At 50.9% G+C, this 9,673-nt stretch overlaps 1 pseudogene; it reads left to right on the top strand.

Moving 5' to 3' along the window:
• Nucleotides 1-7,699: 7,699 nt before the first annotated feature.
• Nucleotides 7,700-9,037, top strand: LOC136495326 (putative non-inhibitory serpin-10; annotated as a pseudogene).
• Nucleotides 9,038-9,673: the final 636 nt, after the last annotated feature.

Here is a 9,673-nt window from a genome sequence, read left to right as displayed (position 1 = left end):
TAGGGGTCCTCGTTGACGTCTAGTCAGCATGGCCTTCGCTGTAGGTGACATGCCGTGCCTTGTGAATTTTTGACTTGGTGGCGCGCCGAGGCCTGGCAGGTGTTTGTGGCTGACTGCGCAGAGGCCTGGGAGGTGACCTGAGTATGATGCGGGGGCCTTGGTGGTCAGCGTCGTACTCGGTTTAGGTGGAAAAGTGCAGGGCATGTGGCCGTAGGGCATGGTAACCCCTGCACCGTCAGTAAGGGATGGTAAAACGGAGATTTGACCGTTGTCCCATCGTTCCTGTTGCTGTACCCTGCCGGTCGTGGCTGACGTAGTGGGTGCATTCAGGCACATTAAATGGATGGGACAACCTGCTAGAGGGACGGCCTCGGCGAGATGGCCTTGGCGGGGAGAATCAGAAAATCGGCCTCGGCGAGGGGGCCTCAGCGAGAGGGCCTCGACGGGGCGAATCAGAGAATCGGCTGAGGCCTTGTGGTTGTCCTTCGGCTTTGATATTTGTAAGGTCTAAGCAATCTTTTCGGTTCTTGCTTAGGGTACCCCCTTTTATGGTATCCGACAGTAGCCCTCGAGCCTCGGGGGGAGTGCGAGCACTCTCCCTGAGGGTTTGTCGAGACTTGGCTTGGAGCTGCTCCCGTTGAGATTGTGTTTTGTTTTTTGAGGTTCCGGTGGGTGCGCGCGAGCGCACCCGTCGGGTGTAGCCCCCGAGGCTCTGGAGGAGTGGAATCATTCCTCTAGGGGCTTTTTTTGTGTTTTTAGTGAGGAGTTTTTATCATATTTGTCGAGCCCACAAGTGCGAGTTTGGGTCGCAAGGTTTCGGCAAGGTCACAGGGAGAGCCCCCGAGCCTCTGCACGAAGCGAGAGGGCGATCAGGAGTTCCCTTGGCTTTTTGTGCGACCCTCGGACCTCCCTGCCGGTCTCGGACACGATTTACATCGTGGTAGAGGACGATGAGAAGGCCGAGGAGGAGGTGATGAAGCTTGGTGGAGGCGGCTGTGGCCCCTGGCACGTCGCTGGCCTGGCTATTCGAAGAGGAGGTGGCTCCTCCTACGCCGTCCGTCGACGCTGGTGACCCCGTATTCTGACCTGGGCCAAAGGGGTCATGTAATAGATTAGGACGTACATCATTGTACCATAACATTTGTGGCCGTCGAGGCCTTTTCAGTACTTGTGTATATATGCTTTTTAATCATTTTCTATTATGTTTCCCAGCCCTTGCCCTCTGCCCCGTTTCTGAACATATCACTTGCAAAAAACTTCCTCAGAGCCCAAGTTGCCCCTCTGGCGAAAGGTGGTGAGAGAGTTGCCGTAGCCCAGAGGCGTAGGCAGTCTCGTGGCTCGGCTGGCCTTTTGGCCTCAAGGCATACTTTCCGTCCTTAGTTTTTTTACAATTGATTTGTCAGAGTACGTGAGAGAGTTTGGCGTAGGAAATTTTCAAAAAGACGACTAAAAAACGGTGTCCCCCTGTCTCGTTTTTAGACAAGTCCTTTGCAAAAACTTCCTTGGAGCCTAAGCTGCCCCTCGGGTGAAAGGTGGTGAGGGAGTTGCCGTAGCCCAGAGGCGTAGGCTGTCTCGCGGCTCAGCCGGCCTTTTGGCCTCGAGGCAAACTTTTGGTCCTTAGGTTTTTGCAAGTGATTTGTCAGAGTTCGTGACAGAGTTTGGGATTAGGGGGGAGGTTCCCCCTAGCCCCCGAGGGAGGCTCGATTCTATAGAGGCAGAGTCGAGTCTCCCCCCTAGCGTTATCGTAACGCCGAACCTGTATCGATGGGCTCGGGGGGTTCCTCGAAAATTTAGAACAATTAAAGAATGCTTCTTTATTGTATTTCGAGGAAAATTGTATGACGCTTGGGAATTTAAGGGTAGAAGCGACGTATCTGTTCTATGTTCTAAGTGTTGGTGAGGATTTCGCCCTTCTCGTAGGCTAGCTTGTAGGTCCTGGGCTTTAGTACTTGGGTGGGCCACCAACTTCCAAGTCGTCGATGAGGTCACTAGCCTTCCTAGACTTGTCCTCGATGTTGTCCACGCCGGCCTCGATGGTTCGCTCGATGTGCTCGCCAAAGACCTGGGTGGTGCACCACTGGTACATGGCCCCTATATTTCTGAGGTCGAATGGCATAGTCACATAGCAGTACGTGTCGAATGGGGTGATGAAAGAAGTCGGCTCCTCAGGAGGTGGCGGGGCAGAGCTTGATGATGAGGCGTCGCTGCGCGCCACCGGCATCTTTCCCTTGCCCAGGCTCAGGCTAGACAGACCCTTGACCAAGGACCTTGTGCCAACAGCTGTGCATGGGATACCGGTGGAGTGCGGTGCGTCGCCCTGAGCTTGCGTGGTGCTGGGGTGGTCCTGCTCATGCCGTGCCTGGCGAGCATGATGGGAGCGGTGGCCTGGGCGCCGCCCGCGCCTGGGTTATTGGTGCGTGATGTCGTCGTCGGTTGATGGGGCTTTGGGTGGGAGGAGTACCATGTCATACTCGTATCCTAGAGACATGAACTCTAGGCTCCCGAACCAGATCATCGTACTGAAATGAAGTGCTTGTAGTGGTCGTATGGGGTCTGCCATTCAGAACTTGTTGGGATAATTAAGCTTACACGCAGTATTCCCCTACCTGGCGTGCCAACTGTCAATGTTTTGGACTAGGGGGTCCTCGACCAACTAGTGAATTTGTTCTGCGTGTTCCCGATTCTAGATGGTGATGCAAAGAGACACAAGGTTTATACTGGTTTGGGCAATTCAAGCCCTACGTCCAGTCTGGGAGATTGATCTTATATTCCTTGCACCGAAGTGCTTGTAGTAGGGGGTTACAAGCTAGGTGAGAGAGGGAGCCAGTCCTAGGTCTCAGCGAGGAGTGGTGCGGGCTGCTTGAGACGTTGCTCTCAGGCAGCGAGAGAGCGTGCGTGAATTGAGTGAGTGCGTTTTCACGTGAGGACCGGCGTGGTCCCGATCCCTAGAAATGGCCCTGGCTGCTTCCTTTTATAGCCGCAAGGAGGGAGCCAGGAGTACATGAGAGAACTACATGTGGAGCCTTAGCGAGGAAGGAAGATCTAGTACTGTGGCCTATTCCTGTAGCAGCACAGTGTCGGGAATGGCAATTGGTACTTGATCACTGGTGCATCATGCCGGCCATGCCCGAGGCTGTTGAAGTCGTAGGGGTCCTCATTGATGTCTAGTCAGCATGGCCTCCGCTGTAGGTGACATGCCGTGCCTTGTGAATTTTTGACTTGGTGGCGCGCTGAGGCCTGGCAGGTGTTTGTGGCTGACTGCGTAGAGGCCTGGGAGGTGACCTGAGTATGATGCGTGGGCCTCAGTGGTCAGCGTCGTACCCAGTTTAGGTGGAAAAGTGCAGGGCATGTGGCCGCAGGGCATGGTAACCCCTGCACCGTCAGTAAGGGATGGTAAAAAGGAGATTTGACCGTTGTCCCATCGCTCCTGTTGCTGTACCCTGCCGGTCGTGGCTGACGTAGTGGGTGCATTCAGGCACATTAAATGGATGGGACAGCCTGCCAGAGGGACGGCCTCGGCGAGAGGGCCTCGGCGAGACAGCCTCGGCGGGGCGAATCGGAAAATCAGCCTTGGCGAGGGGGCCTCGGTAAGAGGGCCTCGGCGGGGCGAATCGGAGAATCGGCTGAGGCCTCGTGGTTGTCCTTCGGCTTTGATATTTGTAAGGTCTAAGCAATCTTTTTGGTTCTTGCTTAGGGTACCCCTTTTATGGTATCCGACACCTCCCTCTCGGGTTTTTCTCTCTCTCCACTTCACGAATCGACATATTGGACCTTGAAAACCTTGATTTGATCCATAGATCTTCGAGAGCATGGTATCCTCTCTCCCCTCCTAGTTTTTTCGCATCGATTTAGTATATATTAGTCGGATTTTTGAACGTAATAATCGTCATCACTTAGGGTTTCATTCTATCCCTCAATATATGTATTATATAACCGTAGGATGATGCCAAGGCATGGAAAAAGCTAGCAAACCTAGGCGCATATAGTCATGTTATTGATTCATTGTTGTCCATCAAATAGGAAACCCTAGGTTTAGGGTTTAATGTTAACTGCTTTCGGTTCTTAGAACGAAATTGGTTGTATTGTGGTTATGGTTCTCATTGACATTTATTTGTGATGTTTTGATTTATGTTTGTTAAATTACATCCAGTTTTGTTAGATGCAAGAAATGTTTCGGGAGGAGTTTTGACGAAAACGGGGTCATCCTCGAGAATTATACCCCAACGCGTCTAGCAAAGATGCCCCCAGTCTTGAATGAGCATGCTGCTATATTATGTGCCAGTGAGTGCTTGAAAGCCTTTTTTCGTTGCCTGATTTTAAATGTAATATAATCACGTTGCTAACTGATTACATTTTATACATGAAGGGATTGGTTGCAGCGAGGAACATGCCTGCAGAGGTGGCTCGTGTAAGGTATGAGGAGAAGAAGTTAGATGAGCATAGATCGCGAGCTGATCGCACCGTTCATTCACCGATTGTGTTGTCTGATGAGGGGGACGAGGATGAGGATGACACTGGCAGACTGAGTGAGCTTATTGCTCTAGCAGAGGCGGGCATGTAGGCACAGGAGGCTGAGGACGACACTAGCAGACTGAGTGAGCTCATCGCTCTAGCAGAGGCAGGCATGCAGGCGAAGGAGGCTGATGACGATACTGGCAGATTGAGCGAGCTCATCGCTCTAGCAGAGGCAGGCTTATAGTGGAGGAGGATGACGATGCGTTCTTCACTTAGGCCGCAGCGGCCGTAGATGAAGCGGATGCCGCTTACTATAGGCGACAGGCAGGTCAGAGCAACGCAGGTGAGCCTAGCCACAACAATAGGGTTATAGTAGAGGACTGGTACTCGGATGATGAGTTGCTTACTTAGTACGTTTCAGACTGAGGATATGGAAATGCATTTGCCCCTATGTCTACTAGTCGACACGTACTTCTAGTATTAATATGTTGTGTAATATGGCATAGTATTGAACTTTTTATTATGTGGTTGTTTTCATTATTTATGGTCTTAATATTCCGCTTAATAATATGGACGTATTGAAGTGTGAACACTTGCTGCAAAAAAAAAAAAAAAACTAACGACGTACGACATTATATAAATCAACACACGAAACACATGAAATGGCATGTGACTACATGTACCGAACCTGGGTACAAAGTTTCCTTCGACTAAACCTAACATGCCTTAGGTAATTAAACCAAACAACAAACACATAGATGTGGTATGTGAAAAAGATAAAGTCATCCTAGTAGTGTGGCCACATAGCAAATTATGCTGCACCTTCTCCATAGTAGCCTCTCGTTGTTGTTGTTGGTGGTGGCGGGGGTGACGGGGGATGCCCCTTCTTATTGTGGTTAGGGCAGGTGCAATATAGATCATTGCAGAGTGCCTCCTGTGAATCGGCACCATTGTTGTTGTTGTCCTATCCGTCGTCCTTGTAACCGCTGCTAACTTCCCTTTCTAGATCGAAGATACGGTCCTATAGGTAGTAGATGTACTCCGCATGCGGATAAATAGGTCGAGGATCGATCCAGCTACTGAACCCACAGTTTTCTTCGGCCAAGGAAGACTACAATAAATATGTCGTATAAATTATATACAAGAGAAACATATTGAAGAAACAAATAGTAATAACAATTACCCATGCTCGCGGGCATTTGAAGAAACGACGACCTCCATCTTTTCCCTTGGTGAACATCTGCACTAGGCAGTCCTCACCATGCATGCATTTTGGCCACTCTTCTTTCCTTTCATCGTATCATCTCAGTGGTGCCTCTTTGGTGAAATCACTTTTGCTCTCAACTGGAAACCTCTCATAAAGAGCTTCCTCAAAGAAATCGGAACCAAGAGGACCCTCCCACCCCTAGGTAGTTCCCTTCCCCTTTCCTCTCCCTCTGGACGACCCTCCAGACATTGGTACTGCAACGAAAGAAAATGCTGAGTGTTCTTCTTCCTTGTTGTGTGTGTGAATGAGAGTGAGTGAGTGGTGGAGGGCGGCAAGGCGGGGCGAGGCCAAGGCGAGGAGAGGGCGTGGCGCGGGAGTAGGAACCGGCGAGGGGACCGGGGCATGGGCGGAGGGGCAATGGCCGTGGCGCCGCGGCGGCGGCGAGGCGTGTGACCTCGGGGCGCGGGCGCGGGCGGTGGCGCGCCGCGGGCGAGGGCAGTGGCCCGGGCGAGGGCGGCTGGTGGAGGCGGCGGCGGCGTGCGTTGGCGCGGGCGCGGACGGCGGCGGCGGCGACGAACCTCGGCTCGGCTCTGCTCGGGCGAGAGAGGGAGAGGAAGAGAGGCGCGGGGCATAGGTAGGCGCCGAGCTTGGCGCCAAGATCTACGGCGCCGAGCTCCCTGCCATGTCATCCACCGAGCCCAGGACCTCGGCGCCAGGGACGCTGGCGCCGAGACGTGTTAGCTCGGCGCCAACATCGATGGCGCCGAACTAAGGGTCCATTTTCTGAATTCTTTCCGCCAGGGGTCTATTTGTGAGAAACTTTCAAAAAAAAGAGCTAAATTGTAAAAAAATCGAGGGGGGGGGGGGGTGGTGCGACGACGACCAAGCATATCGCTGAGCAGGGGGGGCACTGACCGGCGGTGGTGAACAGGGATGCTAGTAGGGTAGGCTGAGGGTGGTGAGCACGGGTGCCAGTAGGCCAACAAGGGCGGCCGACAGCGGCGAGCAGAGGACCAGCCCAACAGATGGACATGCGACACTGGAACAGTTCGGGCGGTTTGATGTAAAATGAAGTAAAAAACGGGCACCAAATTTATTAGTTTTCTACCAAATCAAAATTTTGGTTTAGATCGATTACCCAATCCTAATTTGATTTGAGCATAGGGAGGCCGTTTTAACATTACCAACCATAATCACACATCATGAAATGCACACGCGTGCACGCATATTTATTGAGCTGGCAAGAGGGCAACAACCAAATCCGCGCCTGTTTTTAGACACAAAACAAAGCTAAAAGTCAAAATGAGACCGAAAATTACGGAGAATGTAGAAACAAAACTAACTAGACTAAGTCTCTAATCTCCTCTGACTAATCTAATTCATAGGCAAGGAATAAAAGAGAGGGGAAGATAAAAGAAAGTTAATGCTAAAGTGTAAGTGCATCAAACCTATTAGTGAGTTATGATGAATAGATGACGATGTATATAAAGAACTAATGATGTTTGATGAGAATTTCAGTTATATAATAGTGTGAAAAGTGCAAATGGAAACGTGAGACCCCTCAAGTTCTAATTCAAAGAAAACTATGCAAAATTGATCTAGGTTCTAGACTTCTAAGAATTTTAATCTATTTCGATTATATGATTTTAGTGCACCATTAGATAATTAGGGATGTAAACTAAAACATATATAATTCTATTATAGCAAGCTGGACTCATCTATTTTCTTGTGTTCGCATGATCTTTTTATTGCGTTTGGTACTTTATGTAGTCGTGTATCTATATCTATATGCTACATTTATGGTGATTGAAAATTTATATAACATTAGATCACACTAGCTATAAATTCTGGCTACGCTGTCCAAGAGAGATGAAAACTCATTCAACCTTTTTTTTTTTGATAAAAAAAAACTCATACAACCTTGTTATGGGAATAACCCGGATCCTCATCCTCCTCAAGGCTACCTTGGAGGTTCACCCATACAACCCGATGGGTCCTCTTTCCCCAGCTTTTCCACGAACACCTCTAACTAACTAATCACGTCGCCGTAATCTGACCAGGTTCTCTGCTAATAATCGAAATCACTTCACGGTAACCTAATAGCCGCTCGCCATGGACTATTGCTTGCAAGTCGCTTGGTACCCCGGCATGGAGGCGATAACCAAGCAATCCAATTTTATCTTCTCGCCCATGTCCCATGTCCCTCAGGGCTGGGCTCGCGCTGCTTGCCGTGGGCACGAAGGGCCCGACATTGCGCCAGCTGCTCACGTTCCTGGGCTCCGAAAACACGGGCCACCTCGATGTGGCCATTGCGAGGCTCCTCACCAACGTGAGCACGTGGCCACAGCTCTCCTTCGCCGCCGGCATCTTCGTGGACCGCACGCTTTTCCTCACGCCGGAGTTCGTGTCCTCCGCCGTCTCTGCTCACCACGCCGTCGCAAGATCTGTCCATTTCAAGAATCAGCCTGCGGCAGCGACCGCTGAGGTGAGCGCTTTCATCGAGCAGGCCACGGCGGGGCGCATACGCAACCTCCTGTCCGATGGCGCGGTTCACGGCGACACCAAGGTCGTCCTCGCCAACGGCATGCACTTCAAGGCGACGTGGGCACGGAGGTTCGACCCGTCGGATACCGTTCGCGACAACTTCTACCGCCGCGACGGCGAGCCCGTGCGGGTGCCGTTCCCGTCGGACGCTGGCATGCAGTACGCCGAGAGCTTCGACGCCCCTGGCCTGGGGTTCAAGGTCCTCCAGTGCTTCTACAAGATGGTTGGGCGTGACGGCAGGTTGGACTAAAAGGCGCCCTGCTTCTGCATGCTCATGTTCCTGCCGCACAGGCGCGACGGGCTTCCCGACCTGCTGCGCCTGGTCGTGACTGAGCCGGATTTCGTCATGCGGTGTGCGCCCCGGCGCGAGCAGGTAGTCCGCCCGTGCAAGGTCCCCAAGTTCGAGTTCTCCTTCACGTTCGACGCGGTGAACGCGCTCTGTCAGCTCGGCTGTCCGCGCCGTTCGCGGACGGTGCCGACCTATCGGGGATGGTGTCGAACATGCCACCCGAGGGGCTCTATATGTGTCGGCTGTGAGGCAGACGTGCGCCGTGGAGGTCGACGAGGAAGGCACGACAGCGGTTGCAGCGATGTACGCCGCTACGAGCCCGACTTACAGTCCACCGGAGAGACCCCCGCCGCCACCGATGAGATTTGTGGCTGACCACCCGTTCATGTTCGCGATCGTGGAGTACGAGAAGGCTGAGGTCTTGTTCCTAGGCCATGTCATGGACCCTTCCAAGGAGGATTGAGATTGACTCGGCGGCTGCTAGTATTACTAGTTGGGCTCGGCTCTTCGGGCCTCCTTTTCCCGTCTTTCTGGACTATCAATCGTTAATGGCCCGTCTTGTGATACCTTAGAGACTTTTGCACTCTTCTTTGGATTTTTTTTTAATAAACTTACTCTTCTTTGGATTGTTACCAAACCAGAAGCGTTGCTCCGTTTTCCTCTCAAAAGAAAGCTTTTGACCTTTTGGATTGCTCCCAATTTTTATAAAGAAAAAGTGGCAACAAGCATAACACTGATTAAAAGAACATGTTTAGATCTATTAGCGCTAACACTCCCTTCTTCAGGTATTGTATTACAGTGCATTCAAGCATTAAAAAATTACACCTAACTATAAGAGATTTTAGGAGACAAGATAGTTTTGCATTAAATAGTAGCAAAAATTTGATAGGATTATATTGTCTGCTGTCATTTACTAACTAATCTTCATTAATCACACTAACGAAGTAGCGATTGTGTCACGTTACAAAACGAAGTAAGGGTATATGTGTCTTTTATACTACGTCTTATCTCTTAGTTTGTCCTCAAATAGGTCAGCTAATAGATCTGCTAATACACTATATTACGGGAAGAGCATTAGTGAACAAATAAATAGGTCAGCCGGCCCCGTTCGGCTTGCTGAAACTTGGCTGAAATTGGCTAAAAATACTGTTCTAACTAAAATGTTGTGAGAGAAAAAC

The sequence above is a fragment of the Miscanthus floridulus genome, chromosome 12 (assembly GCF_019320115.1).
Source record: "Miscanthus floridulus cultivar M001 chromosome 12, ASM1932011v1, whole genome shotgun sequence".
Classification (NCBI taxonomy): domain Eukaryota; kingdom Viridiplantae; phylum Streptophyta; class Magnoliopsida; order Poales; family Poaceae; genus Miscanthus; species Miscanthus floridulus.
This window is presented reverse-complemented; position numbering and strand designations above follow the sequence as displayed.